The sequence below is a fragment of the Trematomus bernacchii genome, unplaced genomic scaffold (assembly GCF_902827165.1).
Source record: "Trematomus bernacchii unplaced genomic scaffold, fTreBer1.1, whole genome shotgun sequence".
NCBI classification, from domain to species: domain Eukaryota; kingdom Metazoa; phylum Chordata; class Actinopteri; order Perciformes; family Nototheniidae; genus Trematomus; species Trematomus bernacchii.
In genome coordinates this window covers 9,888,957-9,899,183 of record NW_022987705.1, presented here as the reverse complement: position 1 = coordinate 9,899,183, position 10,227 = coordinate 9,888,957, and positions in this window count along the sequence as shown.

Sequence of the window (10,227 nt, the reverse complement as noted above, 5' to 3'; positions counted from 1 at the left end):
AGATTAGGGCCCACTGTGTGTGTGTGTGTGTGTGTGTGTGTGTGTGTGTGTGTGTGTGTGTGTGTGTGTGTGTGTGTGTGTGTGTGTGTGTGTGTGTGTGTGTGTGTGTGTGTGTGTGTGTGTGTGTGTGTGTGTGTGTGTGTGTGTGTGTGTCTCTGTGTGTGTGTGTGTGTGTGTGTGTGTCTGTGTCTGTGTCTGTGTCTGTAAATGAATAGAGTCAGCCTGCACAGACAGCTAGCTTGCTATGCTGTTTGTCGTCCCACCAGACACAGGAAGTTACAGTGTCCCGGACGTCATTGTACTGTGGGACAGAGGTGTCTTTGTCCGGGCCTCGAGGTCAGCGAGCAGGTGCCGTCTCTGTTCCCTCAGTGTTCCTCAGCCACTCTCTGTTCCTCTGTTTCTCCCTCTGGCCCTGTCCCTTTCTCACTCACTCTACTAGCTGTGTTTCCCCTTGTATAATGCAGATGAAAACATGAAATTACAAACATTTAACACGAACGTCCTGATTGAAAAAAACCTGACAAAACTGTGAATTTCAGTGCTAGAGCATTTAAGGTTAAATTGTATAGCCATGTTTTTAACTTTTGTCTAAAGCAAAAGAGTAAACAGCATGATGAAAGATTGAAATATTTTAATTAAAAACATTGATGGGTAATAACTTCTGTTATTTGCAAGGATCTGGGATTGTTACAACATTGCTAAAAAGGAGTTTGATTTTTGGTTAAACCCCCTAAAGGTTTGCTCGATGAAAAATGGGTTGTCAATGCTCTGGATTCATTTCAGTGCATGGGGAATGGTTATTGCACGATGGTTATATCCTACCCTTAGATCCATTATCCATTACATTTGAAATCCTTTTCAACCAATTATCCAATAATCTAGGCTGCCAAACATATGTTGGCCATGTGCCTTTGTCCATTTTGACCCTGATAAAGACACAGTTTTACTGAAAAGGTTGGCATGTTCAATCCGTGTGCTGCGGACATATTTTCCCCTTGGAAGTCAACCAATAACTAGGAAAAGAAAACAAAGGTGAACAGTAAAAAGTTACCCAAACTGCTACATCACAGATTACACACCGACTTTTAGGTTCAACTTGGACATATCAGTCTGCAGGAACACAGTTTTTCTCTGCTACATTATGTTTGTTTCCCTATCTGACTTTTGTTAAGTGGTGACATGACATGTGCTACATAATGATCAGCTCTTGACAATCTGAATGGAGGCAGCAGATTTCCCTAAACATGTTAATTATTGTTTATGTCTGATCTCCGCAGCAACGACATACATGGACATTTGGGGCTCCTGTTTACGGCATCATAGGACATGAGCAGGAAAGGAACAGATTAATTGGGACTGCAAGGAAATATAGAAGAAGGCAAGTGAACGATACAGAAAAAAACCACACACAGACCCAGGAAAGAGGAACGTGAGAAAAGAACGAGAGGGAGATTAACACACTAATCCAATATCCGATGCTCCTGGACGGAGGAGCGGCTGTTGAATGACGCATTACATTACATTACATGTCACTTGTTAGACGCTTTTATCCAAAGCGACTTACATACTCAATACTGTGGGCAATCCCCACAGGAGCAATTTGGGGTGAAGTGTCTTGCCCAGGGACACAACGACATGCTGACTGCAGTGGGGTTTGAACCTGTGACCCCCCTGATCCGAACACCAACACACAACCCACTGCACCACACGCCTCTCTCTCTCTCTCTCTCTCTCTTTCTTCTCTTTCTCTTTCTCTATCTCTCTCTCACACACACACACACACACACACACACACACACACACACACACACACACACACACACACACACACACACATACACACACACACACACACACACACACACACACACACACACACACACACACACACACACCATTTTTGCTCTGGGCCACAGAGCTCTGCAGGCCAGACCACTCGCAGACTACTCTATACTCTATAATATACGTAAGTTGGACTGTCATAGACTGCTTTTGTGTGTGTGTGTGTGTGTGTGCAAATATGTGGTTCAGTTAAACTAGTTCCTGTAGTTCCTAAAGATTCCCTTTCTTAGAAACCATTAACTAAATCACTTTTAACAATGACTGGCAGGAATTGAATCCCAAGGGTTTATAATTGCCCTTTTTGTGATTCCCTTTATGTGTTTTCAGAGGTTCTGTCGACTGAGAACTATGGATAGGCAACTGGATGCGAGGCTTTGTTGAGTAATATTAAAAGTGCAAACCTAAGAAAGGAGAATGTATTCATTAAATTGATGCAGAGCAATCCTTTTTCACTTATTTGATGCTCCTCGCTTTAAAACATGTGTATTCTATGAGAGTTAGACACCATGATTGCGCCTACAAATTCCAACATAAGTTGCTCAGGATACATGCTTACTGGTTTTGCTTTCATCGTTGTGTTGTCTACTTCACACCCAATTGCTGTATCTATGTGCTTATTTCTGACTCCCATCAAAGATGACGTCACATACATAAAACTACTTTTCAGGGCTCAAAATGCAAATGGTAAAAATGTACCGTGTTTGCAGTTTGAAGTGGCCTGACAACAGTTCTACACATCTCTTTAAGGGAAACATGTTTTGGGATTTGCAGATATGTGGTTGATCAGCATGGCTGGCTGCTCTATCGAGCTCTCTCCATACACACATGCTCAAAGGTTACAACACTATCATGAAACTGATGAAGTCTTTCTCTATACCCCTCCCTTAATTGTTAATGCTCATACCCACTTAAAAAAATGCTATAACCAATGAATGAAATACTGAAATACCAAACTGACTTCACTTGATTTTGCAAAGCTTCCTCTTGAGCCATGTGACCATTAACAGGAAGTAACTAATCTGCAAAGCCTACAATTTGACCTGGAGGTAAATCTCTATGCAATTAGCAACAATAGGTTATCCAGGCGGCTAATTTCTGTTTTTACTTTGATCCAGACTCAGAGACAAGCATTGGAAATGATTAATTCACAGTTTTAGTATTCTAGAGGGATCATAAATATAGAAATCTTATAGTTCCCTAAGATTTTTTTTTATATTTAAATAATGCATTTGACTGCATGGTGAAGAAATGTGTTCTTTTTTAAACAAGGGCCAGTTACTTTAACATGTCATAAAACCATTTATGCTAAACATATCATTCACTTCTAATTCTTGTTCAACCCTCCTATTGTCTTCGTGTTCCACCCTTACTTTGGTGTTCGCGGTCAAATTTAACCGGTCCTGTTTTAACTGCTATTACATTATCACAAAAACCATTAATCATCACCAAATTTCATTTAACACCCTTTCAAACTGTAAATATTGTATCAGACTACTGGTATACATGAAAAACTGCATTAAATATACAAAGAATAGACACTGAACATGTATTGCGTGTGCCAGGTGTGATCCATGTGGGGGACGGGCACATAAGAGCGGGAAATGTGTCAAATTGTTCTGTGTGTGTGTGTGTGTTTGTGAGTGCCAGGTGTGATTCACATGGGGGGATTGGGCACATAAGGGGGGGGGACACATCTAGAGTATGTGTGGGTGTTTGTGTGTGTGTTTTATCTGATCCGGATGGTTATTAATTCCTTTTCTTTATGGCGGTCATTTTTGACCGGGAACACCATGGGTGTTACAAAGTTGACTAAATCATCCAAAATTCAATGAAAGTGGTGGTCAGCAATTTAATATGTTCAAATGTCTACTGTGAAGGATATCATAAAGCCTTAATGCAATCAAATTTAAAACAAAAAAGTTATGATTGATGAAAGTAGTAAATCGGTCAGATTTGACCCGAAGACAACAGGAGGGTTAACTTAATAGACCTCTTTCTATACTATCATACAGTGAAACGGGCTTTGACTAAGAGACCTGTGACCTTCCAAACAGAGAATGCATGACAGGAACTTCACAGGAAGAGAAAAGGTCAGCCAACAGGAACACCAGAGTGCCAATAGAGCTAAAAGGAAACATTGAACTGTGGTGAGACATGCCAATATACCCCACCCTCGTGTCCTGAACATGCAAACACACACACACTCACACAAATACACAAAACTCTCACATATCTGAGAAAACATGACTTGACCTTTTTTCTCTTTGCCTATGGATGCACCAGTGTAAGAGGTGGTGAGTTGTTTCTGATGAGTTACCATGGTGATTTTCCTTGTTGCTCACGATATTGACAAAACAGACGTATGTTAACGGGAAGGAGAGGGGGCATTTTAGGGTAGAGAGTATCGTAGAAGAAGATGTGACTGTGTGAAATTTACAAGAGGAACTTTTTCACGAGAGTAGGGTCTCTTTCTCCTTTCAGCTCCTCTCCTGAGTCGGAGAGTGAGTTGGCAGACTGAGTAACATATGTGTGAAACATCATCATTTCATTCACTGGCACAACCACTTTTGGATTTGTAATACAAAGCTAAGTTAACACATCAACCGTCACAACTGAACTCCCAAAGTGTGTGAGAGGGAGTCCATGTTCGTTTTTTGCATGTGTAAACATTCATAGTTTGTTAAAGATCAGCTGTATGTCCAGTCTCATGCGTAACCTGGGTTATTGTCCAAACTCTCGCCTCGATTATTGTTCATGTGGGCTGTAAATGTGATTACAGAGGTTGGCCATTATTGAAGTCATGCACAACACATGTATATGTGTTGGAGACTTCAGTTTGACAGCATTTTAATACAAATATTTAAGTAAAAACCTCAAGACCTCAGAGAAGTTTCCCATCATTTTTCAGCTAACTTTAAACGCACATCAATATTTGTTAATCTAATATCACCAAACTTAACATCATACCCACATTACACGGTATGCATTTAGTGTACTGGCTCACACAGTGAACTGAAAACCAAGAGTCAAACTGGACGTTGATTCATCCTCCTGAGTCCAACAATAAAGCCTCATTGTAATTTGGTACACTCACACTATGCAAGATATACCCAGGCAAGGGAATAAACAAACAAACAAACAACCAGCAAACACACACACAAACACACGCACAAAGGCACTGACTTCCTGTTAAGTCATACCTGTTACATAAGTCTCTCTCTCTCTCTCTCTCTCTCTCTCTCTCTCTCTCTCCTCTCTCTCTCTCTCTCTCTCTCTCCTCTCTCTCTCTCCTCTCTCTCTCTCTCTCTCTCTCTCTCTCTCTATCTCTCTTCCTCTATTTAAGTTTGGCCCTTTTTGTGTTTGTCCTGAGGGAATAGAAACTGGAGCAGGGACAGCCAACCAGAAATGTAAATTAAGTGGATTTCACCTTTGAGATCCTCAGTAAGAAGTGTATGAAGAAGCATGAGTAACTTTTAATCCAAATCAGACCAACAGTCTGCATTCTGTCATTTTGGGCTTTGGGAAATCATAGAGGGAACCTTAGTTATGTTTTATTTCTTCCTTTAGAGAAATGGGTAATACAGGATGAAAATATAAATAAATGTTTATTTTCTTTTAAACACTTTTCACATATTGTTTGCTGATTTGGTGCACTATTTATTTCCATTTTCTGTATTTTTAATTGATGTGTCAGATGGATCAGATAAAAGATAATTATATTTTTCTTCTAAGAGGAAGTCCATATGGCTTGTTGACCTATCCAACCTCGTTTGTTGTATTTTGTCTAAAAAGTTACTGAATATGCAACCCAGTCTCATGGCATTTCGTGTTATAGTCACAACATTTAATCTATTGATTTGTGTTCACCAACACGATTTCCCCCTTTTTTTCGTGTCACACAGAACGATTTTAAAAGCAATGTATTTCTATTGGTAGTGTGTTTCGTGCCTTCAACACATCTTTTTGTCCGGTCGGGTCTTGGAAGACCGGAAGCTGTGTGGTTCATAAAAACATGTTCTTTATATATACAGTCTATGGTTCTTACTCAATATCAAGCCACGATTATTGTTTTTATTTTAAACCGTATAATGTCGGACTTTTTTTGCCGTCAGTGAGGAAAAGAAATGGGGCTCAGAGCCTCAGAATACTGAAATTTGTATTTTTTAAAATATTTCTTTCCTTCTAATTTGTTATTCTTTTCTAAATAACACACTGTTATTTACTCAACAATAACACACAATTATCCTTGTTTTAATTATTCGTTTAATTCCATAATCTCTGGCTTTTTTGCCGTCCGTCAGGAACTGAATTTCAAAATAAAAGAACCGGAAACAGATACACAGCCATTGAACTGATTACCCAAGATCCTCAGCTATGGTTTAAGCTCGGTGATTGGATTGTTTAGCCGCAATGCACGTTTGGATATGGTGTTTATGCGATATGAAATCCGAAAAACATTTAAAAAAAGAAAATAATACTTTATTCCGAGTGTGCTTGCTTTTCTCTTTGAAAGTCATCACATAACGGCATTGTAATACACGGTTCGGCTGCATTAAATATTACACATCTGCCGTAGTTCTTTATTTATAGAGCCCTGATTAGAAGACTTCTAGACAAACTGGAAGAACTGCCACGGAAACTGAATATGTGACGTGAATCATAAATATATCAGCAATTAAACAACATCTTCAATTTCTCTTCACACAATACGTCTCCTTGCAGTATCAACATTAATTCGGCTGACTTTTATATTTGATCCAATTCGTAGATAGATTATATTTACACCATAACGGTGCACAGTTGATATAAAAGGACTTGTAGTTTTTAAAGATATTACTGATTTTCTTTGAATATAGCAATGTAAATACTGAGTTGAAAGAATAGTCAGGGGTTTTGGGTGATGGGAGACACATCTATGGATTCAGAATTTCAATAGCTTACCATTACATGACAGATATACCTTTCTGTCTGTGATACAAATAAGATATTAATGTGTAGAAGTAAAACATGTGAAATATTATAGCAATATCCCGTAAAATTATGAGAAAACATGAATAAAACTACACATCTTCAGATGTTATACATACATAAATGTCCTACACTAATAATACAAAGTTATTATGGCTGTGTGTACCTTGTGTGCACCGCCTAGTGGTTAAAGCACGTTATTGAATTATTGTTTTAATGTGTTATATTTGATGAAACAAATATTAAGAGTACATACTTTCATAGGGGGAAAGTAGAAGGTCAATGAAAGAAATATAAAATATAAAAAATCAAGAAGATACTGTAAGTGATCTCTACAATAAAACAGTTTAGTGCAGGATATACAAAGATATTAATAGGAGGAAGTGCAAAACAGAAAAACGAATTAACCTTTATTAGCCTCTGCCTCCTTGCTTGGTCGGGCCGCTGAATATGTGTCCCCGGTGTTCCAGGGAACTCACCAAGTGTCAGAAAACACAACCCTCTCTATTTTCCTCCATACCCAAATCTCTAAAAAAGGGGCTGCAACGGATCTGATAAAAACTGATCCAGATTTGAACACTGTCCTGATGTCAGGACGGTGGCGCTACGGCTATTGGGCCAACTCCACCAATCAGGAGGAGACAGCTACGGCCATTGCCGTTCGAAAGCGCTGGAGACGCTGTAGTACATATGCCAGGCCTGTAGGTGGTGCTGTTCTCACAGAATCTGCCCTTGCAAAAACAGAGCTAAAAAAGTGCAAAATGAGCAAAATGAGGCATGGCTAAAATGCATGATCTGTTTGGTATTTTGAAAAAAAAAGTATAAATATGCCTTATATAGGTATGGTCCTACACTATATTATTAAAATATAGCATGATAGGTCCACTTTAACTTATCACTGGGACAGTTATTCTTAGTAAATAGATGGAGGGTTTCAGCCATATTTCAATATTTTTACGACGACCTCAGTCTTATAGTAGCGTGGCCTAGCAACAGCTAAAGCCTGGTACTGCATGCTATTTAGCTAGTTAGCAGCAAAATGCCTCCGTTCTCTACAGATGACTTCCACAAACTTCTACAGAAGATGGCCGTGTTGGAAATGAAAATGCCACGGTTGGAAGTTAACGTGGAAGTGAATGGACTAGGTTGGAATGACACCACTTTACCAGTGTTGCAAAAGAATGGACAAAGGCATGCTAACTCACAGCTAGTTAGCAGCTACAAGGATTCCAAGGAACAGGAGGGCTGTGTACCGGGTAATAAATCTACAAGTGGTAGTCCTCCCTGGAACTCTCTGGGTGCAAAGCCTAAGAGTAAATCATTTCCATGGGATTTGGGGGGACGAATAACAGGCAGAGCTTTCTGATGACCTGGATAACCTGTCCTCTTCACACAGCAGGGTAAGGACCAATAGCTACTCCAAAAGTAAAAGGCTAGAGGGAAAGCTAATGACTGGGCCTGAAACTCTGATTGTGGGTGATTCTGCTGTAAAGGTCCTTGCACACCAAACTGACACCAGAGAACACCAAAGAACACGTCCCGACGGAACGTCGCCTCACGTCGCCTCACGTCTCCTGCGTCTTGGCCATGTTTCGCACTGGAACACACCGCACAGACTTCAGCCGAAGGCCAAGTTGCACGTACGAACTGCACATGCGTGAGTGGCAATAACTCTCCTTACCAGCAGGCGTCGGTAGTGTGTATTCGTCATTCAAAAGAGGCAACAACCGGAAGACAGACTGCGTGATACACCGAGAGAAGAAGAACAGACTGCGGGATATAAACAAACAACAAATAGTGTGTGCGTTCCATTTTCACTCTACAGCGAGAAGCTCATGGGGCTTTCCCGAACCTGTGTCGAGAGCTGGAGTTAAATGAAATCTCAGATTTGCCTTCTTAATAGTTTGTTTGGGTCCCTCACTTCCGTTTCGCTTCTCATGCAGTGATTCGCTAAGCTGAACAGCCAATCAGAGTGATTTCTTTGGCCGATGGCCTTTAGCCGACAGCCTCCCGATTCAACATGTCAAATCGACGGCGGAAGGTGTCGGCACGGCCGAAAAGACACGATGGTGCAGTGCAGACCAAGACATACCAATCTGAGTAGGGCGACACGACGCTCATCGACGGCCCGACATCTATCGACGCCGAAAATCGGCTTGGTGTGTAAGGACCTTAAGAGATGTAAAAAGTCTGTGTAGTAAGAACAACACCAAAGTACTCTGTTTTCCCAAGGATATGGTCTCTGACTTGGCTGAGAAGATCCTGCATATTGGGGCTGAACATCCGACTGTGAAAAATGTGGTACTGCACATTGGAAGAAATGATGTTGTGAAACAACAGTCAGAAGTGCTGAAAGAAGACTTTAAATGTCTGTTGGAAGCTGTCAGCTCTCTAAATGCGGAGGTGTTCATCAGTGGCCCTCTACCGCCAGTCAGAAGAGGAGTGGAGAGATTCAGCAGATTGTTTGCACTGAACACGTGGCTTTCAACTGCCTGTACTGACCATTCTGTCCATTTTATTGACAATTTTAACTTTTTCTGGGACCGCAGACATCTTTTTAGGCAGATGGAGTTTGCCTGAACAAGTCAGGAGTGAAATTGTTTATCTCTAACATATTCAACTGCCTACGTCATCAATCTGTTCCCTCTGCCAAGGACAAGCAACAAGAGGAATCAAAACAAGAGAAAGACACAACACATCGCGCAGGAAACCTTGAAGAAGTATCACTGCACCCGCCTGAGGAATGTCTTGATTATGGGAGACCTATGACACAAATGGAGGAGTCTCCACCACCCTTCACCCCCCCCCCCCCCATCACCTTTGAGGATACTCTTCCTTCACCCCCCAGCTCTCTCTACTCTCCGTTCACCCTTTCACCCTCACCCACCCTCCTGGAGTTCGACCACATGAAGGAGATACAGAGGGTTGGCACCAAGTCCTTCCTGAAGATCAATGACCACATGAAGGCGATACGCAGGGTTGGCAGCATGTCCTTTACCCCGGACCCTCAACGACGCCCACCACAATCACCGAAGCAGAGACGTGCACCATCTCCCCCGTCTTTATTACCGTGCCTACGTAAACCACCTCCCCCCTTCAAGACAGTATCTGCGGTCTCCGAAGCCTGATAAGAATGTGTGTGTACAAAACGCAGCAAACTCTAACTGATATGTGCTGGGTCCAGGCTCAAGGGCGTATGGCACTCTCAACTCTATCCAGGACAAGCCGGGGCCCTGCCTGCCAGTAGCTTTGCCGATATCTGTGTTGATAGGTAATAGATTGAGAGCGGTGAATCAGCTTGGAAACAGGAAGCGCTCAAACGTTTGTGTGAGTTTATCAAATTTAGCAGTGATTCCATGTCAGCTACAGCTTGTCACAAAAAATCTGACTGATAGTGTATTCAACGAACTTAAACTA